At 41.6% G+C, this 24,996-nt stretch overlaps 1 pseudogene; it reads right to left on the bottom strand.

Annotated features, from left to right (window-relative positions):
- Positions 1–16,362: 16,362 nt before the first annotated feature.
- Positions 16,363–24,793, bottom strand: LOC137235783 (exocyst complex component 4-like; annotated as a pseudogene).
- Positions 24,794–24,996: the final 203 nt, after the last annotated feature.

Here is a 24,996-nt window from a genome sequence, read left to right on the forward strand (position 1 = left end):
TCGTAGTAGAAATCAAAAGCAGTTCCATTGTGAATTTTACCAAGTAGTCACACGCACAGTTCTCGACTCAGTTTCAAAAACAACTTTAGATTATTTAATTCAAATTTTAAAGTGAGATAATCCTTGCCAATTTATGTATACAGAATATATATGGCGTTTTTGTTGTTATTAAAACAATAGACGGTGCTGTAGTAGTAGTAGAAGTTATAACGACACTTGGAGCGCAAACCGGCAGAGCGCTAATAGGGGCTGCTTTAATTCTTTCGTTTATTGTTGTAGCACCGCTTTTAAGTGTTTTAGCACGAGTTTTCGTTCGCGATCTTGAACGCGTGTGTGTACGGCGGTGATGTTGATCTACAGGCGATTTACGTTGCTTAGAATCCAGTTTACGTTGTTGATCGGAATACCTGTTGCTGCTAGAAACTGAGCGAGGGCTACGCCGTCTCGACCGATGTGATGAACTGCTTGTTGAGCGATAACGTCTTTTACGGGATACATCATGTCTACTACCACGTGACCGTGATCTAGACCGTGAACCAGATATGGTGCTTGAGCGTCTGGAGCGCCGTTTTCTTCTTGAACGTGCATATGAACTAGAGCGCATCCTAAAACAAAAACGGTATGCCACAAAAAGTCGTGCATAATCTCAGCCGATGAGATTAAGGCAGCGATCTCTTGCCTCTTTGTCTGCTTCTCCACTAAGGCCATCCACTTAGAAGCCACTAGTGACCTTAGTACTCCATGCTTTCTCGCAGCCTTTGCGCGTTTTATCGCGAGAAGGGGATGTCCGAAAAACATCTACTCCGACAATGGTACGAACTTTGTCGGAGCTTCCAGATCTCTACGATCGGAATTCAAAGGCTTCCTGGCAGAAAGCCGAGACAAAACAGTCTCCAGGTATAGCCATCAAGCATTAACTTGGCATTTTATTCCCGCCGGCGCTCCACATATGGGCGGCCTGTGGGAAGCGGGAGTGAAGAGCTTCAAAAGCCACTTCGAAAAGGTCGCTTCTCTACATAAATATACCATGGAGGAGTTCCAAACCCTTTTGTGCCGGATCGAGGCATGCCTAAATTCACGGCCTCTCATCCCTGCATCCAATGACCCAACGGACCTGGAGCCACTAACCCCAGGACATTTCTTAACTGGCAGCCATCTTCTGGTGCCACCAGAACCAGTTGCGAACGAAATTCCTGCCTCCATGATAAATAGATGGCAGAAGCTCAAGGCCCTCCATCAAACCTTCTGGCGGCTATGGAAAACCGAATATTTAACCGAACTTCAAAAACGAGTGAAGTGGAAGAATCCCAAAGAAAATATAAAAGTGGGAGACCTCGCTGTCCTCAAAGAGGACAACTTATCTCCCAACGAGTTGAAGCTAGGTAGAGTCGTCAACGTACACCCCGGCGAAGATAACCGAGTACGTGTTGTCGACCTCAGAACCGAGAAGGGTCAAGTCAGACGACCTTTGGTCAAACTGATCCTTCTTCCTACGGAGATAGATTGTGAGAGGACCACGAGATCCTCTTAACAATCCTTCCGTTCCTCATTTCAGAAACATCAACCCCAGCTCTCGTTCACCCGGAACGAGGACAACCAACAACACAACCGCAGATCCGTTATCTGCCTTTATCTGAATTCGGCCCATTCTATTTTTTAATTTCCAAAACTAATGCATTCGGCCCATTAAATTTTTTTAATTTTCCAAAAAAGATACCATCCCACAATTCACTCGCTCACCCCGAGCGAGGACACCAGAACCCTAACACAGACCCACGATCTGCCACAGAACGCAAATGGACGAGGCCAGCCGCACCGAAGCGGGGTTAGCACTCAGGATTCCAATATTATTCCTAACAAACACAGTAAACGTAATGTAAGTCTGTAATAAGGTTTTCTCAAACAAACATTAAGCTTACAAAACGTTGGTGGGTCGCAAATTGTGTAAAATTAAGCTGAAGTAATCGACACGGCTCGTCACTTCAAGCTGATGAATGAAAGCTTTTAAAAATCTTCTAAAGAAAAGCGTGTTATAAATGGCCTCCCAAAACCCCTTATAAATAACAAGATATCTCGATTATCCAATAGATAGATTACCAAAAATGTTTTCTAACATTTCTCCAATTAAGGTGCATTTCAATTTAAGCAAAAAAAGAAAAAAAAATTTAAAAAAATTGATCCGAGACCCTCTTCAGTTATTTGTCATCGGTTAGAAAATTGACCAAAATTGATCGTGACTTCAAACTTTTTAAATGGAGTTCTTGAGGATATTCTGAGTATGAAGCATGCGAATGTGATGTTTTTTTGGAGTATTTTTATATAAAATTTACAAAAGATAGTTTTTGGAAAACATTAAAGGATTATCGAAACCAACTACGAAATTCCGAAGTTGTAGGTAGCCTACCAGCGATCTAACTGTCTCGAAAAAAAACCAAAGACTTGTCTACTTTCTACATGTAAATTATTGTCAAATTTCAGTAACTTTCAAAACCACATTAATTTAAAATGATCGTCAAATTGTTTTTAAATATAACAACAGCTTTTCAAATTGAATACGAGAAATTTTCGACGCCGAAAACCGAGACATGGCTGACAGCGAATTTACAACTCAAATTTTAAAGGTACACTGTCAAATGTAATAGGACGTTTTTTAATGGAGAGATAAGTTTTTTTTTCACATAAGAAAAAAAAGGCGACATTTTTTTTTTGCCATCACTTAAACATCTCTCATACAATCTTGCTCCCTTGCTTTAAAAGTTCTGAATTTCGAACGTTCAGCTTTACAAGAACTGCGACAATTACATTTTTGGAATTAGTTTACGAACTGCATATACAACTTCCTTCGAGCTTGTTATTCAAATCGTTTTTATTAAGCACCTTTCATGCGGAGTACGGCAACTCCTGCAATGAACAATTTTCAATGCTAACAACAACATATGTACAAAAGCTTTTATTTTCATTAACACATCCTCTGCAATTGCCATTAATGCAGTGTATGACCAACACACTTAGATTAAAAAAAAAAACCAAAAACAAAAAACGACAAATTGTACATTCATTCAACCACTTGCGCGCTCCTACAATAAAACAAATTTGGCTCTACATACGATCTATCAAATTGATGAAATTATCTGGAAAATACCAACTCTGTCATGTAATTCACCCTTCCACCAGCCCTTATTCGGCAATTCCATGCTTATACTCGTGATGACTTTCCCCACTTTCGATTCGAATTCGTCATCGTTTTGTGGCGCATATGGATATTCGACGCGACAATATTCACGCTGCCGTTTCGGTGGCAACGATGGCGCACCATCATCTACCCATGTTGTATGATTGATTGTGCTTGCCGCGGCAATGGAGCTACTACTAATGCTGCTGTTATGCAACAAACCCTCTTTGGAATTATGAAAACTTAAACGATAAATTTTTGTTGTTGAACTAGTGCTGCTGCACGCTGCGGCATCTAAGTTACCCGATGATGTGGTTGTGCTGGTACTACTGGCGACATCACTTGACTTATCCATCAATGCAGAGGCTGCAGCAGTGGTAGTAGCTGTTTTTTTTTTGATGTTGTTATTGTGATATTTCTTGTTGAGGTGTTAGGACCGGCTGATGGTCTTTTGCCAGCTCAAATTGGTGATGGTTCGATAACAGTAACCAAAATTTGAAGGAGAGACACCGATTCTATGTTTTAAAAGCACACGCTACCAACCTCCCTCGATCTAAATAGCAAATAGGAAAATAAAATTAGAATGAAAGCATATGTGAAAATATTGAGGACTGTAGCAAGAATGATAATTTCAAACTATATAACTCGAAGCATTTTGTAAAAACTATAATTTATCACTGATTTCAAATACTATTCCAAATTCAAACAATTTGGCAGCTTCGAACAATTTTCGAAGCTAAACCCTTCTAATATTTTATTTGAACACACAAGGGGATTTATTTACGTAATTCAATATGGTTAAGCCCAATTGGAACTCGTTACAATTTCTTCAATTTTTTTTGAAAATCCACTTCGAATGATTTTTAGAACTTGAATTATCTTCCAAATTCAAAATATCCCTACCGTTTTATAACAGCGATTACTTTCGAAATTCGAAACCTTTGAAGCTAGATTTATTTGACTCGCATATTCGGTAATTCTCGAAAAATTTACAGAACTTAATTATCTTGAAATCCGAATGAAACTCTTTGCCTTTTTCTTTGTCTGATTCTAATTCATTCACATGCGCAGTATGACGCACACTTTGCCGCATTTTATTATCCAACTGTCTAATTGATTTTCTTCTACTTGATAATTCGGATAAGGATTCGCTTGATATTTCCATTCCTTCAGTCATTACCGAAAGTCGGCTGTAACGACGTAAAGCCTTATCCGGTTTGCAATTAATATCTATAAGCGAACCGTGCTGCAGGCGGTGAGATATACGGCGTGAGCGGCGCTTTTGATTTTTAGTGCGCTTTGACTCTTCTAACTCATCGGAAGCTATTCCCATAGTCGACTCAGCACTAACTCATTCTCTATTAGGCACAGCCGGTACTTTGAAGACTGGACTACTTGTGACGAACAGTTGACATTTTAGATTTGTTTCTAAGATCGATGATCCCAGTATTGGTGAATCATTTATTTTCTCCAAGGGTGTGCTCTTGGATCGGCATTCTTACTCAATACCTCTTGTATAATACTCCTGTCTCAGCGCTAAGGGTTATGAGGTTACATTATTATTTGCTGCCATTGGTGTAGAGCACGGCGTGTTTTCTGTCATTATAGTTCGCTGTCGAAAAATTTTTTACTTAGATCTTTTAAAGTCTCCATGAGCTGAGACATTTTTTTCTCCATAACATTTTCAATTGCTACCATACACTTCCGCACAACTGGACTACAACTCATAAATGCACTTGAGTTGTTCCGTCATTCCCAAATATTGTTAATGACGATACATGTATACTTAAAATTGACACTCAGTGAATCAAAAACCTTTTCATTATAAATTTCAATAAACGAGGCATATATTCTAACCGGATTCGCTGTATTAGTTTCGGCGTTCGGGTCTGAGCTAAGTATTTCACTGAAACATCGTGGTATAATTCCTACATTCCTACCTTCAGGGCAATTCGAATTTAGTTCCACTGAATACGATTTCCCAGTTCCTGTTTGCCCATAAGCCAAAGCTGTGCAGTTGTATCCTTGCTTTACCTTGCCAACAAGGGGGCGGACATCCAAGAACAACTGCTCCTGAGTAGCCGTTGGTTTCAACACCTTATCAAAAGTAAATGGCCTACCGTCGACAACTAATCCCATCAATTAGTTGCTTGGATCGGATACGGTTGTATCCAGTGTAGAGTTAGATAATTCAAGGTTGAAGGGAGGCACGATTGGTTCATGATGAGATGGCGCTGCACATGCCATTGGACGAGGGTTTGTGCCTGAATAACTTTCTGTTGACATTCCCTGAACTGGAAAGGCAACTCTTTTGTGCAAATAGAGTTTTGGTCGGCCTTGTGAGTGTGTTGCACTGTTAAAAGCTGGAGGATCATTCCATCCTGGTGTAAGCGAATGGTTTAAAAGGTGGTGGAATATGTGACGAATTATCCGCCATTACAACTGTCACAATCAAATTTATTAAAACTGATTATTTACTTCCATTTCAAACCAATTTGAACAATTCTAATAATTGGTCACAGAGTTAGGGGCACATTATTCTCTACATCTTTGCAGACTATTATAATTATTTGATTTGCATATTCTGTAGTCTTGTTTTATACCAGCTCAACTCATGTTTGCACCACATTCTGACCAATGACATCATACATATCGTAGGCATTTGGAGCATCGTTAAAAAAAAAAGAAAAAAAAAAACAATACGAGATCGTTGAAACTTGAAGCACTCTTTGCCTTTTTTCGTACCTCCATTGCAACCACCAATGCACCCAACCATTCGCCCTCATCCCATGCATCTTCATGGACAAATTTGCAGAAATTTAATACCAATTGCCACGTGGGACATTGGGGTTTTTGGTATTGCGTTAGGTTGGTATAACCTTCAAGGGAAATATGCGTATCTACATCGTTCAATGTCTGTCTCTGTGCTGGGTACGCAGTTTTCTCTAATCCCGTTGGGTCAGTCCGCCGTAAAATAACCTGAAAGTAAAAAAAAAAGGGGAGAGAAAATCCATTACTAAATTTCGTCAATGGGCATCGCAGAGGTGTTACAACTGACAGCGCGGCCGACGCCGAAGTTGGAGCACCCTTTTGCGATGCCGGCATCTGTAACCTAAAACGAAATTCAACCTGACCAATGCGTTCCATGCCCATTCTCCACCTGAAAAATAAAATAAAAGTAATCATTAATGGAAAAGGAAAAAATGGTTTTATTTTTATAATAATATGTAGATAGAAAGAAAATATTGCAATGTACTTATCATTCTAAGCCAACCGTGCTACATCAGGCGTAAAAAATGAAAGAATAAAGCAACGGAAGAAATCTTTCAATTAGTCCCGTTTGCTTCAATTCTGAGGAATTTACATTCTATACACGGTTGTGTATGAATGTGCACAATATGTTTTTCTTTGCTGCTAGTAAATATTTACCAGTGCACGGACATTTTTAAAAAACAACTCACACATTAAATCACATACCAAAACGTCTCACTACCACAACAATTTTCCAATGTACCAAAAAATACTGCCGCAAAAAGAACCGATTTCGGCATGTTATCGTTTACGTAAAACGTTTTCATTTTCGCAAAAATAACCGAATTCGGCATGTTATCGTTTACGTAAAACGTTTTTATTTTCGTTCAAATTATTCAAAAACAAAACTGTGGAGGCCCCGGCGAGCGCAGAAAATATTCGCGTGCTCAGTTACTATATTTCTCTAATCAAAAATTTATTTCCTGTTTAAGCTCTTCACAAATTTTTCAAAATTGACTTGTTTGGCCAGTATCGCCTCCTAATGTTAGTTGGATGGGCTCGGCAATTCAATACTTTAAAATTATCGCAGTCTACGTTTTCAGTGCGAAAATACTGATATATTGGTAGAATCTAAGTAGCAGAAGTCGTAGACGTAGTAGAAAATGAAGAATGGGTCAAAAAGGTATGTCAATCTACCAATGCGGTAAAGTCCGTGCACTGACTGCCCATTTACTTGTACCAACGTATGTACATATATGCCGAGTTTTAAATGTACATTGTATTAGGGATGCATAAAATGATGCAAACGGGTACCCAAAAACCCGTTTCTGGCAAATCGGTATCGGAGCCAAATACACTTCGGGAAACGTGCCTTTTAGTAAAGACCATCAATAAAACAGGACTACAAGCGTAATTGGGAACAGTTGAACAAATAATCGAAGGGCAATACAAAAAAATGGTTCATTCGAAAAATTTTTCGCCTCGTCCAAAACGAAGATTTTATATTTTTTCTTTATATAGCATAAAATTTTGCTGACCAAACATTTTTTTTCTGTGGCCGGCAGGAAAGTTGTTGGTTTTTAGCACCAACAACACAAATAACAATGACTCGCAAGATCCCACATTATACACTCTCTATCCGTTTCGGTAGCAAAATGTGAGTACCAAGCAACTTAAATGTCAATTTTTCTGCAGCACTAGTATGCCTGACTAGCTGAAGCGCTACCAGATGACACAAAAATAAAGAGAATAAGGCACTATAAGACCCAGGCACATAACGTGCGGGGAAAGAGGCCACGCACATAACGTACGCGAGATGAACATATTCTCGTAGGCATTTGGACATGTTTTCACTCTACTCACGCGCGAAATTACAAAAGCGCCCGATAATAGAAATGGGGCTTGCTCGCCGCCGAACGCGTAAAATAGTCATAATAAATCAACAAGTTCCCTTTATTTTTTATTCCATCTTCTCTAAATATAATGACTCGCAACTTAAATGTCAATTTTTCTGCAACACTAGTATGCCTGACTAGCTGAAGCGCTACCGGATGACACAAAAATGAAGAGAATAAGGCACTAAAGACCCAGGCACATAACTTGCGGGGAAAGAGGCCACGCACATAACGTACGCGAGATGAACATATTATCGTAGGCATTTCGACATGTTTTCACTCTACTCACGCGCGAAATTTCAAAAGCGCCCGATAATAGAATTGGGGCTTACTCGCCGCCGAACGCGTAACATAGTCATAATAAATTAACAAGTTCCCTTTACTTTTTATTCCATCTTCTCTAAATAGAATGACTCGTTACGCTTCGCTTCGAAAGAGGACCGAGCGCCAGGCCACTCGTTATCCAAAGCCGTGCCATTTATGCGACGCGAAACATCCCATCAAGTCATGCCCGATATACCGCGCGAAGTCCCCGCTGCAACGACTGCGCGAAATTATAAAGGCCAAGTACTGCCAAAATTGCCTCTCAATGGTACATCGCGCCCGAGACTGCACGAGTCAAGGCAGGTGCTGAAGATGTGGTAGCAACCATCATACCACGCTGCACCTGTCGATGGAGGACTTGTGGTCCGAGCCAGAGCCGCCGAAGAGCTGGAACCAGCTGGTCATGGAAGAAGAGGACGAAGGGTATGAGCGGATGCTCACTATGCAAGAGGTGGACGACGGGACGTTGGATGAGGCACTGTCTCTCCACGCATCCGAGTCGGCCTTTACCGACGAGCAACCTTTACCATCCGGGAGTGGAGCGGGCACCCATATAGCCCAATCAAACAGTAGGGGATCGGACCCACGGCCGTTCCGACCCCTACTAGCCCACGAACAACGAGAAATCGGGGGATCGGACCCACGGCCGTTCCGACCCCTGTTAGCCCACGAAAGACGGAGCCAAAGTGGCGCGGAACCACGGCCTTCCCGCACGCTCCATCAACGCCGAACGCGTAATCATACAAGCGGCCACGAACGCCGACTGGTCATGCGGCCACGCCAGCGACAACGCACGAGTACCAACGCCCGCAACCAAGAGAGTAGACGGGCCCCACGGCCGTGCCAGCTACGCGCCATACGCAATTGTCATGAGGATAACCGGAACGGTAGACTGGCCACTCGGCCGCGCCAGCTACCGCAACACAGTTCCTTTAGGAACGGGATCATTGCAGCCCACGCTACAGCCGCTACGACCAATGGCTACTCTGGCGCCAACTGCGGCCGTGAAAGTGGGAGGCGTTTGCACCTCATCCGTGCACTCAATGACGCATGTTCCCCTCGCACAACATCGACCGTCGGCTGGCGCGAGAATTAGCACTGCCGAAGACCGACGCGGCCGGCGAAAGCGGCTGCTTTATTAGGTTCAGGGGCAAGCATGGACAGAGCAAGACGGTGACCACACATGCAGTCTGCGTCCATGATTTCAAGCGCGTCAGCCCAACCTATCACGTCGACCCCCGCGTCGCGGCTCCATACGAGCATGTCCGATTGGCGGATCCACAATTTTATGCTTCAACGCCCATCCGCCTCGTTCTCGGCGGCGACTTTTATGCCGACATTATGACGCCGGGCACGTTACCACCATCGTTTGGCTCGCTGCTGGCCCAAAGCACCATCTTTGGCTGGGTGCTTTCGGGGACACACCCGATCTAGCATACCCTAATGGCTATTTAGGATTATTTAGTTTAGTGGAAGTTTAAACATGTAAGTGGTACATTTTGATAAGAATTAATAGCCTTTATATTAAATAATATATTTTTAAATTTTTGAGCTGAAGGCAAATTTAAATAAAAACACAACTTTTTGTATTATAGTTGTATAATTTATTCTTGCTGATATTTCGGCTTTATTCTAAAGCCATCTTCGGGACTAGGGGTATAAAAAAAACAAACCATTAGAACGTATTCTACATAATGTTTACGTATATACATATAATAAGCGACTTACTCATATAAATATGTTCGATCGACTAAATTAGCAATGGCCAAAAATCTGTGTTGAAGGTACAAAAAGCGAAAGCATGAAAAATAAACCAATGTACCGAATACCACAAATGTAAACAAATTTTCAAGAACAGTAAGTATAAACAAAAATTTTACAATAATAAAATACATGTAACAATAAGACATAACTTAGTATGTATATCAACCCCCTTTTGCTTAGTTGTTGTCTTGAAGTATGCTGGATGCTGAATATTCTTATTTAAGTGAGCGCGGTGTATGTTGCTGTTGTTTCAAAATCAAATTGCGATAAGCACTCGCACAGTGGGCAGTGTCCATTTTAAAATTAATTCTTTTTTCACTAGGAGTGTTCAATATATGTAGCATTTCTAAGGTATAGCGTTTTTGGTAATGTTTTTCCTTCTCCAATATATTTACGTTCTCAAAATCAGGGTGATGTCCTGTATCTTTGCAGTGGGCAGATAGGGCCGTCTTATTTCCTGAAAAACTTTTCCTTAATTTTATGTTTGACCTGTGACCGGAAATCCTTGTCATGAGCTTGAGTTTTGTTGTCCCCACATATACCTTCTCGCATACGCGGGACCCGTCGCCGTTGCATGGGATTCGATAAACTACGTCAGATTTCTCGAACTTGGGGATCTTATCCTTTATGTTATTAAAAACTTGCCTTAGTGTATTTTTGTACGTGAACGCTAGATTATAGCTATCCTTGTCGTACAGATTGGAGCTCCTTATCCTCTCCGATAATCCTGGAACATATTCCATTGTCAAATACTTTTTGTTGGCCGCGTCCGTTCTTTTTTCTTCATTATTTTTCGTGGTATGAAAATTGTGGATAAGTCTATTTGTTAACTCTTTGGGAAAGTCGTTCTGTTCCAGGGTTACTTTAATTATCCTAATATTTTTCTCGTGGAAAACCTCATCACTGATTGTGAGAACACTTCTAATAAAATTTTTCGCCGGGTTTATTATTGTTCTTCTTTCATGCTTGGAGTTGTAGCTTATCAGCCTTCCAGAAGACGTTGGTTTCTGATACCAGTCAATATGTAACTTATTATTCTTTCTGACTATTAACGTATCGAGGTAGGGGAGTTGACCATCCCTTTCTGTTTCTACTGTAAATTGTATGTTCTTGTGGTACGTATTAAGCATGTGGAGCATATTTTGAATGTGTTCTTTTTTGACAACAGCAAAGATGTCGTCCACATATGTTGTTAGCAGCCTTGGTTTTTCTTTGGACTCTAGCTCAAATTTTGTCAGTAGCTCTTCCATAACTATATCCGCTATAACTGGCGAGGCTGGTGACCCCATAGGCATTCCTGACCGTTGCTCATATACTTTGTCATTATATTTAAAATATCTGTTTTCTTTTATGCAAAATTTAACTACTGTTAAGAAAAACTCTTTGTTCATCAACGTATATTCTTTGATGTCATTCCACCTCGAGGCTATGATTTCAATCGCCAAATCAACAGGAATACTGGGGAATAACGAAACCACGTCAAATGACACCAAACTCTCATCGTCATAAATGTATGTGTCTTTGACCTTGTCTTTGAATTCTTTGGCATTTTCAACGTTGTATGTAGACGATTTCGTTATATTTTTGAGAACTCGGACAACATATCTGCATAAATTATAGGATGGGGCATCTATAGACGAACAAATCGGACGAAGGGGTATGCCTTCCTTGTGGATTTTTGGCAAACCGTAAATTCTGGGTGTGATAGCGATTTTACACGTCAAATGGTTCTTTTCTTTTTCATCAATGCATCCATCATTGAACATCTTAAGTACCAATTCGTTGTTCTTGTCTGTAATTTGTTCGTCGGGTCTCGTTTTAGAACTCGATAAGCGGAAATGTTATTTAATATGTCCTGCATTTTTCTTGAGTATTCCGTCCTGTCCATCACTACAGTGGTGTTACCTTTATCAGCACTGAGTACTAAAAGTTGTTTGTTATTTTTCAGAAATGACTTCGCGGAATGGAGTGTGTGGCATGTAAACTTATCTCGCAATGAGGTTGTATTTTTGGTTAAATTATCACCTATCAGAGCCGTTAGATTATTTCTTTCAATTTCTTGCCTCTCTTTATCTTTTACTGTTTGTATCGCATTTTCTCCATCCGCTATAACTTGAAAAATCGGAAATTTTCCTTTCTCTAACGGCATTACATATTTTGGATCTAGAGATAGCAGCCATTGAATATCTTTTGGGATGTCTAAAGATGTATTATTAAAAAACCATTTTGGTACCACCCTAATATTCAATTTATCTTGTTCTTTTTGTCTGAGGATTTCACACTTTTTTGTTTGTGTTTTTTTAACACGGTCCGTGAGATTATGCAACAGAAGTTCCTCACTTTGAAAAAATGTAGCTGAATGCTGAGAGTCGAGAGTATGCTCGATTAGGGCCTTTAAGCCAGTTATCTCTCTTCTCTTTGCTCTACTTTTCTCATGCTTAATACGTATGATAATGTTTAAAAGTTTTATTTGAACTTTGTCGATATATGTGGATATGATCTTGGCAAACTTACATGGTATTTTCTTGCTGCATATGTTGTTGTTTCAAGTGGTATCGATGTTTTTTGTTGCGTTCTAGATGAAGTTGGGAGTTAAACTGCTTCTCTTGCACCTCTCCAAGAATTTTGTTGATTCTGCCAATCTTGTTACATGTCGTGTGATTTGTTGGTAGCGTTTTATGGTTTGTACAATATCTAGAGGGAGAAAGATGAGAAATTTGTGGATGGACAGACTGTACGCATGAGTTCAACAGTACAAAATGTTCTTTATTACAAAATTCATAATGTAAATTCAAATTCAAATTTCATTTTTTTGATATTTATCTGCGACCATTTAGGCTCTAGATACTCCAGAAAGCACGAAGCCGAATATCGTGCTTTGCGCCAAGAGCGGGCCGAATGACGCTGGCAGAACTTGATTTAGAATAATGTCGGCATATACGTCTGCCCCGAGAACTAGGCGAACTGGCGACGCGACGTAGAATTTTGGATCGGCGAGACAGATGTGTGTATACATAGCCGCGATGGCTCGATCCAGGCTGTGACTAGGCGCCACTCGGTGGAAATGTGGTGTGACGACGGCATGGGTCGCAATGCGTTTGTTATCGCCGTGCTTCCCCCGCAGACACACCACACAGCCTGTCTGGCTACCCACTCGAGTTTCGTCCAGCCGCAGATCCCGGACCAAGTCGGCCGATATGACGGTTGACGGCGAACAAACATCGATCAATGCTCGTAGTCGTCCTCCAGCTTCTATTTTGACGATAGCGGTCGGCGAAAGTGAGATCATGGGCCGCAGTACCGGTCCAGCGATGGGGTCCAGCCCTGTACGTCCACTGCGGAACGTTAGCGGCGTCCTTAGCTGGCGAGTGGCAATGACCCCTCGAGAATCGGCGGCGGTCGACGTAGAGCGAGGCAGGCTAGTCGTGATGGCTTCGTGACGGCGGTTTGTGTTGTTGCTGGTCAGCTGGGGGCGTTGTCGTTGTCGGCGACGACGGTGAGGGGTTCTTTTCGACTGTTGGCGCTCATGTTGTAGCAGGGGTCGGAAGAGCCGTGGTTCCGATCCCCCTGATAGTCTGAAGGGCAGTGGTTCTGATCTATCGGAGAGTCGGAAAGGCAGTGGTTCCGATCTCTCTTGGACCATGCTGGCCGGTTGAGAATAGATGTCCCTCTCCGTGGTTTCTCGTTCCATCTCCTCCGCCTCAATATCGGAGGCGTATAGTGATAACGCCCCTTCGAGGTTCTCGCGTTCTTCCTCCTCTACCTGCACGCTCCACGGCTTATACGGCTCACGTGAGGCTTTGGCTTGCTCATCCACGTGAAGGGTGGTGTGGTGTTTCTCGCCACATCGCCGACATCTCCCGTTGCTTGTGCAACCAGCCGTGCGATGCGCCATGGAGAGGCAATTGCCACAATAATTGCCCAGAAGAGCTTCGCGCATCCGTTCCTCAGGCGTCTTTGAACGGTAGACTGGGCATAAACGGATCGGATGCCTAGCCGAACACAAATGGCATGGGACCTTGAAATAGCTGGCCTTTTTTTCATATGCCTTGCGCAATTGGCCGTAGCGGGTCATGAGGCCTGCAATTAAACTCATTAAGCCATATTATATACGTGTCGATTATTTTTCACAAAAAAATATCTGGTTGTGGCTGAGTGACGAGATTACCTCAAAATTGTGACTTATAAAATTTTTCAGAACCCGGTATACAAATTTCGGTATACAAAATGAGGTATACAAAATTTAGAAACAGGTATACAAAATTAGGTATACAAATTTCAGAACCCGGTGTACAAATTTCGAACTTAGGTATACAAATCCAGGTATACAACATTAGGTATACAAATTTAGGTATACAAAATTTAGTAGTATTTTAAAGTGCAGAGCCTTGCTATACATGGTGGTGATGTTTACTATAAACCACCCTGGGCTCCCACCAACAAAAAATTTGTTCACAAAACTTTACAATGTCCATGCAAATGTGACTATGAATACAACCCATGACCGTAAAATGACTAGTCAAATGACGAGAGCGTTTTTGCCAGGCACCAACAAGGTGCAAAACTTTGCTGGATTAATGTGTGGACATTATTACACTGGTGGTTAGATCGGTTATTACCCCTCCCTTGTACTAATTTTTCACCTCATACATTCATTCGTAAACGAGTTGGTCTACGTTCTGAATTGGTATTTCATTGAATAGCAACGTCTTATTTGCTATTAACGATCTACCAGAATATTTGGTGCATTTGGCTTTTTGGCCTAAAATGGTGCAGGGTGAGTCAAGTGCTCATTAATTGCGGTCATGGGTGTAGGCATCACTGTTGATTAGTTATTAAAGGCATTTCCTGAATGAGAAATGTCATAATGAAAAATTCCACGAGGCGGTACGGTGGCATAGCAGAGATAAGTATAGTAAATCGATTGTGATTTCTTTTTACTATTATTTTTTTAATTTCTTCTATTTTCAAGACAACTCCCTACTTTTCCTATTGCTGGCAGGAAAAAAATTTCGATTAATACTTCATTGTGAAAACTTCCAGCAAAAATTTTATCATAGCTAAAACTAATATTAAAACGACCAGTAAAGTGCTGTGCTAACTTCGTTGATTAATAAATATTTGAAAGGTTAAAAATAAAACTTGGCTGTACAAAAAAAGTGTATAAATTAGAACACAAAGTGCAGTAAATTAAAAGCTTTCATTTCTGCCTTTGAAAACGGTGAAAGTAAATGCAGCTGGTTTAATAAATATAAAAAAAGAATTGTTTGTGGGTATGAGTTTGAAGTGGCAATAAAATAACGATTACTTGGAAAATACACTTGTGCGAGTTCTTAATTTCAGCTGTTGCCGGAGGAAGCATATTCTATAGGGCGTTTCGTCATCATCAGCGCCCGTTAATGCGCCATTTCAGCCGTCCCCGCAACGTGTGACTCGTTGTTGTGCCCACTTCAGGTGGATGCGCAATTCATATCGCATATTGTAATAGCGAGCTCTCAAAAAACACAGTAACAGCATATAATTATACTAGCTTCTGTGTGTGCAGCATCAGCTAACGTTTCATTTTTGTGGTCGCCGACGCATTACGACCATATTTGTGTGGTCAATTTGTCGTCAATATGAAGAAAATTTTTTCAAAGTTCGATCAAAATGAAAAATTGGATATTTCCCACAATCACTCCACTTCGAAAGAAACCAATAGCTTTGTTGGCAAAGTGTTTACAGTGGGACGCGTAAGTGTGACCGTGGAAGATGTCTTGGCTGAAGGTGGCTTTGCCATGGTCTTCCTTGCAAAAGCCAATACAGGCAATACAAAATATGTTGGCAAAGTGTTTACAGTGGGACGCGTAAGTGTGACCGTGGAAGATGTCTAGAATCGTATGCATCAACAATGCGAACCATGTAAGCGCATTGTACAAGCGCATAAGAAATGCTTTCATGTTTAGAAATAGCGCTTTCACAGCCACTTTTAGAATTTATTGACGGGATTGCCGATGAAATTGGAAATCAAAAGGAACAATTTTCCAGTACTTTGCTAAATCGTTTTCATGATGAAGTTTCCACCCTTTTCGGTGGTAGTCCAAAAAATAGAGGAACTACGAAGTGCATCGGGTATGTTGTATGTGCATTCAATTTCCACTTTGTAATATTATTAGTATTTTGTATATATGTATATAGTAATAGCTAATAATTAACCGAACAGTCCTTTAAGGTGAATCACTAAAGGTTATGCCTGCGCATATCTTAATATTTTCATACATTATTTGTATATATGACGTGTTACTTATCATAAGCCTGCTTTTGCAATGGGCAATTACGCCTTAATTTAAAAAACACAAAGGAAAGCACACTGATTTCTCTGTACATTTCGTTAAGCAAAACGAAGCCTTAATTATTTGAGCAAATAATTTCTATCTCTATGGTTTGGCTAACTTAACACCAAAACAACAGAAAAATTTAAACAACGATGCCAGTAGATGGTTTAGTACCCAAAATGTCTGATAAGTTTTGCTGATATGAAGCTAAAACATTTGCTTCTACTATGCCGCGCGCCTTACACGGTCATTGCAGTCCATTTAGATATTGCATTTCGGTAAACTGAGCTCCTTTCTCAACGATGTTAGTTAGAATATCATCTGGTTCCTTGCATAGCAACTCTTAAAGGTTTTCCGCCTAATCCAATGCCACTTCATACGATGCTGTACTATTGCTGAGTGTTTGTTATAATGCTAGCGCATTGCGACACATACGTTGCACTGTCGCCTGATCGATGTGCTCCAAATAGTTAGAGGCTTGAATAAGTATACGTGCGGCCAAGTGTGCTAATCCTTCAAAAATGTACCTCGTTTTGCGTGGATGTAGTGCCGCACTGAAGGCTTCATCCATTTCTGATAAACACTTAGTTACCATTTGCACCTGTCGGTCGGGCTCAAGAATATCATCGTCCTTGGTTCCCATAAAACGGTGGGATTTGTTGGCGGGCTTAGTTCGCAAATAATGGAAACATTGTACGCGTACGTCCAAATGTAACACCAACAAACATGTATTGGCTAATTCATCGATCTCCAGCTCTAAATTAGTTAATCCTTTAATTGTGCCATCCTTTATTGCTGTCGGATGTGTAGCCGTGCATTCGACCGTTAAGATGTTAAGGCCATTAACTAAAGGCTTGCGTAGTTCGTTCGCGAATTCCGATACGCGCCCAGAAAACCATTCCATACTCTCTTGAAGTACGGCAAGTTCTTTTAGTACACTTATATCAGCTAAAATTTCTTGCGTGTAATACCACCTTAACCCAAGTTACTAGTAAGCATTTCAGCTTCACGTATATTACGTTGTTCCACTTGTAGGGGACTTTCCTCCTCGGAGGCGTCGAAATTGTTACGTTGCAGCTTCTTGCTGTGTTTTACGCGGTGGCTAGACGACTTTAAATCGGTCCAATTGGGAAGTGGTTTTTAAAAACCGACTAATATCTTCATCCTTCAGCCAAGCTACACTGTAAATACGCTTATCCTCAGAGTTAGGCTGCACAACACCTCTATAAGCCGTTTGTGATATCTCGCGATATGTCTTCAATAGCGCGCGTACCATTTTCAAAAATTCATCAGAATAGCATGGCAATTCCTGTATGAGCGTTTTGGTCTCTTGCAAACGCCGTTCTACCATGGCAGTGGACTGCAGTAGTGGACAAGAAAAGCCCATTACTTTCACTTCTTCTGGCGTAATAATCATGCGCCAAGCATCCTAATTTTTCGATAGAGATTCGATGGTTAATTGCAAATTACGATAGTGCCCTTTGGAAAGGAACGTATCCTTAATGTAATTACCAATGAAGTCATGTGAACGGCATGGTTGTCCAGGTTTGCACTTATGAATCCTTCAACTTCTCGCATATAGGTCAGAAGTGGCAAATATACCTTCGTAATCACACTTTGATCGGCCTTACAATAAGCACTTTTCCCGGTGCTGTTTCGTATGCGCGAAATTGCCACTGCCACTGCCACTGCCGCCACTTCCCAGTGCTGTGGCTGTCAGATTGTCATCTGTGGAGACATCAGAGGCTTTACGTCGATGCTCTTTTACGGTACCATCCCCAATTGTTTGGCCAGCACTCTGTTGCAGTGGAATGTGATGATTTATCAAATTTGAAGAGCGACTTTTTGGTGCTTGGAACTTTACGTCGGAGGAAATAAGAATTAATATTATTAGTTGGTTCAGCGAATGCCGACTGTGTAGCGTTATCACCGGAAGCATTTTGTATGTCCAAATAATCGGTTAACAGCAATCGTAGCACAGACTGTGATCTTGCCTAAAAATCAGTTAAATCGTATAGCTGTGGTCCGACCACAGCAGACCTTTGTCCTACGGACAAATAGTTTTCTAACAACAACGAATGTGTCGTCGCTATAGCTTTAAATTGTTTAACGATGACTTCAAGCAGTGTGAGTAAGGGATTATCGCGTCCATTTGTATTTAAATTGAGCGAAATTAAATGATACTTGGTTTGGCGCACCACCTCCAGCAACGGTGTTTGAATTTGTACACGTAATACCTCAAACGAATCCGGTACTTTACTCAACATCCCAAAACTCGACTATAATGGAAATAAAATAGGTCATACTCAATTCTGGATCAATTAAGTCCGCATTTTCAATCACTTCGGACTTGTCTATATCGAATCCTTGAGTCATTTCCATAAGCGCTTTACGTACATGTGCATTAGCTTCTGTTCGATCTGTGGGACGGCGAGCATCAATACTCCGCGTAAAACTCGAATTTAAACGGTTCGACTTGCTGCGCTGAAAAGTGGAGAATGCTTCTGCAGCGGAATTTTTTGTATAGCTGCGTTACAAGCTCTTCATGTCTACACTGCAACAAACGTTTGCACGCACCCAGATTTTCCTTTACACCGTGTATACGTTCCCGGCTTGCTGTTATCTCGTTCGATACTTGACTGAATAATGACAAAACCTGAGTCAGTTGTTGGTCATGGCGTGATACTAAATCATTTAAACGTTGATCGGAACGCTTGTATTCTTTTTCAATTTTGAGTTTTTCTTGTTGTCGCTCCTCCGTAGTCTCACTAAAGCCAAGTGACTTGATGACGTTGAGGAGGAATCCACAGCCCGACTCATCTTTTCCATATTTAACTCCGCGCGGAGGTTTTGTTGTGCTTTGTGTTACCTCATCGCTTGTAAATTTTAATTTATTCAAATCGATATTTAATTTTTGTTCATGCTGTGGCATAAACTGTTGAGACTTTTGTGATTGCTGATAGTAGTGACGCTGATTACTTGAGAAAATTGCTTTGCTGAAACGTCACATATTAGGTTGAAAGTTCGACTTAACATGTTGAATTGTCAACGGTGGTTGTTTTTATTATTGTGTTTGTAGAAGATTTTGTATTGAACAGACTACTTTTATTATTTACGGAATTTGAATTTGACTTTCCCAACATTAAATTCAAGCTAGCCGCTTTACTTTTGATGCTATTATTGCTAAATCGACGCTTTTTCAAAAGTGTCTTATTGAATGTCCCTTTCGTTTTTAATGAATATGAGAATTTCACTGGTATGGATAGTTTTTTAAATACAGGTATTAAATCACCATTGAAAGGTGAAGGAGCGCGTAAAGGCCGACAGTTGTGTTTCTCCCCCTTTTTTTAATATTTGAACATGCATTCAAGGCAACTTGATGCTATCGAAAAGTGCTTTTACTCCGTCTGTTTTCGATAAGGTTGTCAGTTCACTGGTTGAAATTCCACTAGATTTATAAGTTGGGCGGCTCACGACGTAGACTCATTAGTTTGGTCTTTCGTGAAGTGGAAGACAATAGAAAGGATTTTTAATTGGATGCCGCAGATTCTTCTGCCTCATCGCGATTGTAGGGCAAGATTATGAGTTTTACTAAGGGTCGGGTTATCTGGCATTTCATCGTCATGATATCGACCACTCTGACGCGATCGTCAGGTCCTGGGTGTAATTTGACCACCCGTCCGAGTCTCCATTCATTTGGAGACAAATTATCCTCCTTTATTACGACCAAGTCCCCGATTTTTAGGTTCGTTTTGGGAAATCTCCATTTGTTTCTTTTCTGCAGTTCAGAGAGGTATTCCGATTTCCACCTCTTGCAGAAGGAGTGATGTAGGGATTTTAACTTTTGGCATCGATTTATGATTGAAGCAGAGTTTTCGCTGGCGTCAGGTTCTGGTGGAGATAAGAGGTGTCCTCCTACCAGAAAGTGACCTGGGGTTAGTGGCTCCAGGTCTGATGCATTGTTTGACGCAGGGCTCAATGGTCGGGAGTTGAGGCAGGCTTCGATCCTGCATAGCAAAGTCGCAAACTCCCCAAAGGTGAATTTGCTACTTGACGCGATTTTTGTGAAGTGGCTTTTAAAACTTTTCACTCCCGCCTCCCACAGTCCCCCCATGTGAGGAGCTGATGCGGGAATGAAGTGCCACGATAAGGATTGATGGGAGTACTTGGATAGGGTGTTATCGCGGGCATTTTGTAGGAATTCCTTCATTTCCGCTTTAAGTGCTCTAGAAGCCCCGACAAAATTCGTGCCATTATCGGAAAACATTTTACTAGGGCAGCCTCTCCGCGATACGAACCTCGCAAATGCTGCTAAAAATGATTGGGTGCTGAGGTCGGAGGTGGGTTCAAGGTGAATCGCTTTCGTTGCAAAGCAAACGAACAAGCACACATACCCCTTCGACACTCGACAACCTCGCCCTCGAAAGTTCTTCATATCGAAGGGTCCCGCAAAATCAACTCCTGTGTTTGTGAATGCCCGTGAGTACGTAGTTCTCTCCTTGGGTAAAATTCCCATTAGCTGGGTTTGAACACGTTTTCGGTAAATCGTGCATTCCTTGCAATTGTGGATTGTCGATTTTATCATGTTCTTGACTCGTGGTATCCAATACTGAGGCGGCCGCCTGCCCTCATAATCCCCCTTTCATCTAAGAATGGGTTCAGTGGTAGTACCTCGCTCTTTGCTCCTATACGTTTTTTAGACTTTAAAGATGAATACTCCTCCCCATAATGCCTCTTTTGATAAATAATAGTCAGACGTTGGGCCGTTGCTTTTATTTCGCTTGACGAAATTGAGCAAGACTTCGACTGAAATGAGGCTCTTGTTTTTGGGTTAGTGCTTTGAAAGAATCTCCAGACGTAGGATAGTACTTTCAAAGCTCTCGAGAGGTCAGAAAATCTTGTGAGGATATCAGAGTCGGTATCTACTATTGATGAGTGTACCTGGACCCGCTTTTCTTCTGACGTGGTGGTATATTCTGTTTCTTGGGTAGTCCAATTTGAACTATCTTCATGAAGCCAAGACGGGCCCTCCCACCACAGGGCTTTGTTTATAAGATCTTCAGCGGGTATACCTCTACTTGCGAGATCTGCCGGGTTTGATGCCGAGTCGACATGAAGCCAGTTTGCTTTCCCTAATTTGTCGATTATTTTCGTCACCCTATGGGCAACGAAAGTGGACCACGAGCATGGGGGCTTGCGAATCCATGCAAGGACGATTGTCGAATCCGTCCATAGATAGGTTGTAGGGTTGTTAAAATTAAGATTTTTCGCGACTGACTGTACTATTTCTGCTAGCAGGAGCGCACCACATAGTTCAAGGCGGGGCAGAGATATAGTCTTCACCGGGGCTACCCGGGTTTTTGCGTAGAGCAGATTTACGAACACATGATTATCAACTTGTACCCTCAGGTATATTGCGGCTGCATATGCTTTCTCGGAAGCATCGCAGAAGCCATGTAGTTCGCTGCTCGCTACCGGGGAAAACTGTACCCAACGTGGTATACGAATGCTTTCAATATGTCTGTAGCTTTCTAAAAAATCATGCCATCTATCTAATATCGCGGGAGACACGGCTTCGTCCCAGCCCGTGCCTTCCAGCCAAATACCTTGCATAATGATTTTCGAGGTAATAATAAATGGCCCTAGCCAACCTAGCGGATCAAATAATTTTGCTATAGCAGATAATATTGTTCTCTTTGTGAACACGACTTGGTTATCGATGGGTTTTGCAGAAAAATAGAAATAGTCAGAGTGGGCATTCCATCTGATCCCTAACGCTTTAACCATGCTAGCATCTTCAAAATTTAAAAAATTTTCGTTTAATAAATGCGATCTTGGAATACCTTCCAGTAGTTGGTCGCAATTGGAAGTCCACTTCCTGAGGGAGAAGCCGGCTGATTGTCATGCCGCTTGGATTTCGTCCCTTGCCTTCGTGGCGGTGGCAATGGTGTGTCCGCCCGCTAAAACGTCGTCGACATACATAAACTGTCGTAGGATGTCCGATGCGATGGGATAGGTTTCCTCGACGCCCTCTGCTAGTTGAAGAAGGGTCCTTATGGCCAGGTAGGGCGCGCAGTTTACTCCGAAGGTCACCGTCTTCAATTCGTATATGCTGATGGGTTCGCTGGTGGATGACCTGAAGACGATGCGTTGATACCTGGTGTCCCTGGGCTCTAGCAATATCTGCCGGTACATCTTTTCGATGTCACTGTTGAATACGTATCGGAACAATCTCCAATGGAGTATGAGAATTGTTAGATCACTCTGAAGGACTGGGCCTGAATGAAGGACATCATTTAAACTGATTCCATTAGCAGTGGGACAGGAGGCGTTAAAAACAACTCTCACTTTAGTGGTGGTGCTTTCTTCCTTAATGACTGCGTGATGGGGTAAAAAATAGGTATCGCATGTATCTGCCGGAACATGCTCTTCTACTCGTGCCATATGAGCTAACGTTTCATATTCTGATACGACTCGGTTATATTCTGTCTGCAATTCGGGATTTTTCGCTAACCGGGTTTCATTTCTGAAAAATTGTGAGCACGCGCTCTTTAGCGACGGTCCTAATGAGATACCCTTTTTAAAATCCTGCTTAAAAGGCAAAGACACGATATATTTGCCATCCTCATTTCTTTTGGCGGTTTTTTGATACAGCTCCTCGCAGTAATTTTCGTCTTTGGTATAAATATGGTTTTTGGGAATGTCCTCCAGCTCCCAAAATGACGCTATTTGTTTGTCCAGCGATACCTCATTAAAGAACGACACACACCTGCCGGCTAGGCTGGCCGTTTCCGTTTGGCCAGTTAATATCCAGCCAAATACTGTTTCCTGCGCAAGGAGGGTGCCTAAAACATTTTTTCGTATACCGCCTAGCATTATCTGCGCGTAAATATCCCCACCCAAAATAAGATCTACTTGTTCATTTACGAAGAACCTCCGATCTGCTAGCACCAAGTCCGGGAAGAATAGGTGTGTCGTGGGGTCAATTTGACAGGTTGGCAGATTGCCGGTGAGCTGGGCTAAAACCAATGCTGTAGTGTGTATGCGTACACTCGGGTTTATTGATGACCGCAACTGAATGAAGCATGCCTCTTTCACTTGGGCTGACACCGTGTTGTTTATCCCTGACACTTGTGCATTTACCTTCCGACAGGGCAATCCTTCTCTTAAGTCGTTCCGAAATGAACGAGCACTCTGATCCGGAGTCTATTAAGGCGCGGGCCGAAAAGTTTTCGTTGTTATAAAAGATATTGACTTACGCAGTACCTAATAGAACCCCCTTGCTTGTATTCGCGAAACAGGAATTGAAGTTGGTTGGTTGATTATTTGCCGTGGCAAACTGACGGTGGGCCTGAGCCTGTGCCGAAGTAGATGGTCTTTGATCTAACTGTGCTTGTTGGGTTGTGGTTGGTCTTGCACTCGTGCCCGCATTTTGTTGAATATGCAGGAGTGTATGATGCCTGAGATGGCAAATGCTACAATTAAAGGAGCACGTACATTTGGATACTGTGTGTTTCGCTGAGAGGCAATTCAGACACCCCCTACTGTCTTTGGCATTGTGCCAGCTTGTGGTTATTTTTCTTACAGCATCTGCAAGTGTTTCTAGCTACATTTGCTTGGTAGGCGCCTACTTTCTTTTGAGACGAATCACTATTATGTTTGGGTGGTGGTTGTTTGGGAGCTTTGGTATTTTTGCTACCTGTTAATCCCGAGACTGTTTCCAAGGTCTGGAACCTATTCGATAAAAATTTATCCATATCTTCCCATTTCGATATTTCAGTTTTATTCTCTATGGTCTGTTCCCATAAAGCTAGCGTACTCTCGGATAGTTTGGTGGAGCATAGATATGTGAATATCGCATCCCAATTGCCTATGTCAATTTGATGAGCTTTTAGAGCTGAGATGCAGTTATTTATTTCCCGCTGAAGTGTTTTAATCGCGGTGCCACACTCACTTTCTACGCTTTCAAGATTGAATAATATTTTTAATTGGGTATTGACGAGAATTCGTTTATTCTCATATCTTTCCCCTAAATTCTTCCACGCTGTGTCGTCAAACCCATCGTTTGTAAGGGGGCATTTTTTAACTATATCCCTTGCCTCACCCTGCGTTTTTTGGTTGAGGTGAAATAACTTCTCAACTGGGGTGAGGCGCTTATTTCGTATGTATATTGCCGTGAACATGTCACGGAACGTTGGCCAAGAGAGGTAGTCACCTTTGAATACATCCGTATCGCACGGAGGTAGTCGCATGCTGTGTTCTGGGTCAGGTGTATCTTCTCCCTCTTTATCGCGTTTATTTAGTTTTGCTATTAGTTCAGCCATGGTTGAACTGCCGCGTACATATACGGAATACGTTGCCTGGTATTTAGGTTTGGCCTGCGCTAACACCTTTTTCTCTGCCGGTTCAGAGTATAAGAGATCCTCATAAGCTAGCTTTGCCTTTCTCCAATTATTTTTTAACTCTTCTTGGTGAATGGCTAGAGTATATTTTGTGTGTTCAGCTTGAGGTCTGTTGTTGAACTCAGCCTCAAACTGTGCCACCTCATCAGCTGCTTTAATGAATTTCTCCATATCGTTTGATATTTAACAGAGAATAGCTACTATGCAGAGCCTAATTAGAAAATTTAAGTTTGATGCTCAGAAGCAAAGGGAAGGGTTTCAATAACCTAACACCACCACTCAAAAAAAAAAATTTTACGCAAAAGAAAAATTTTGGAATCACCTCTTTATGATTTTTTTAAATTTATTATAACCAAATATATATATGTATATGC

Source organism: Eurosta solidaginis, unplaced genomic scaffold (assembly GCF_040869045.1).
Source record: "Eurosta solidaginis isolate ZX-2024a unplaced genomic scaffold, ASM4086904v1 ctg00001068.1, whole genome shotgun sequence".
NCBI lineage: Eukaryota > Metazoa > Arthropoda > Insecta > Diptera > Tephritidae > Eurosta > Eurosta solidaginis.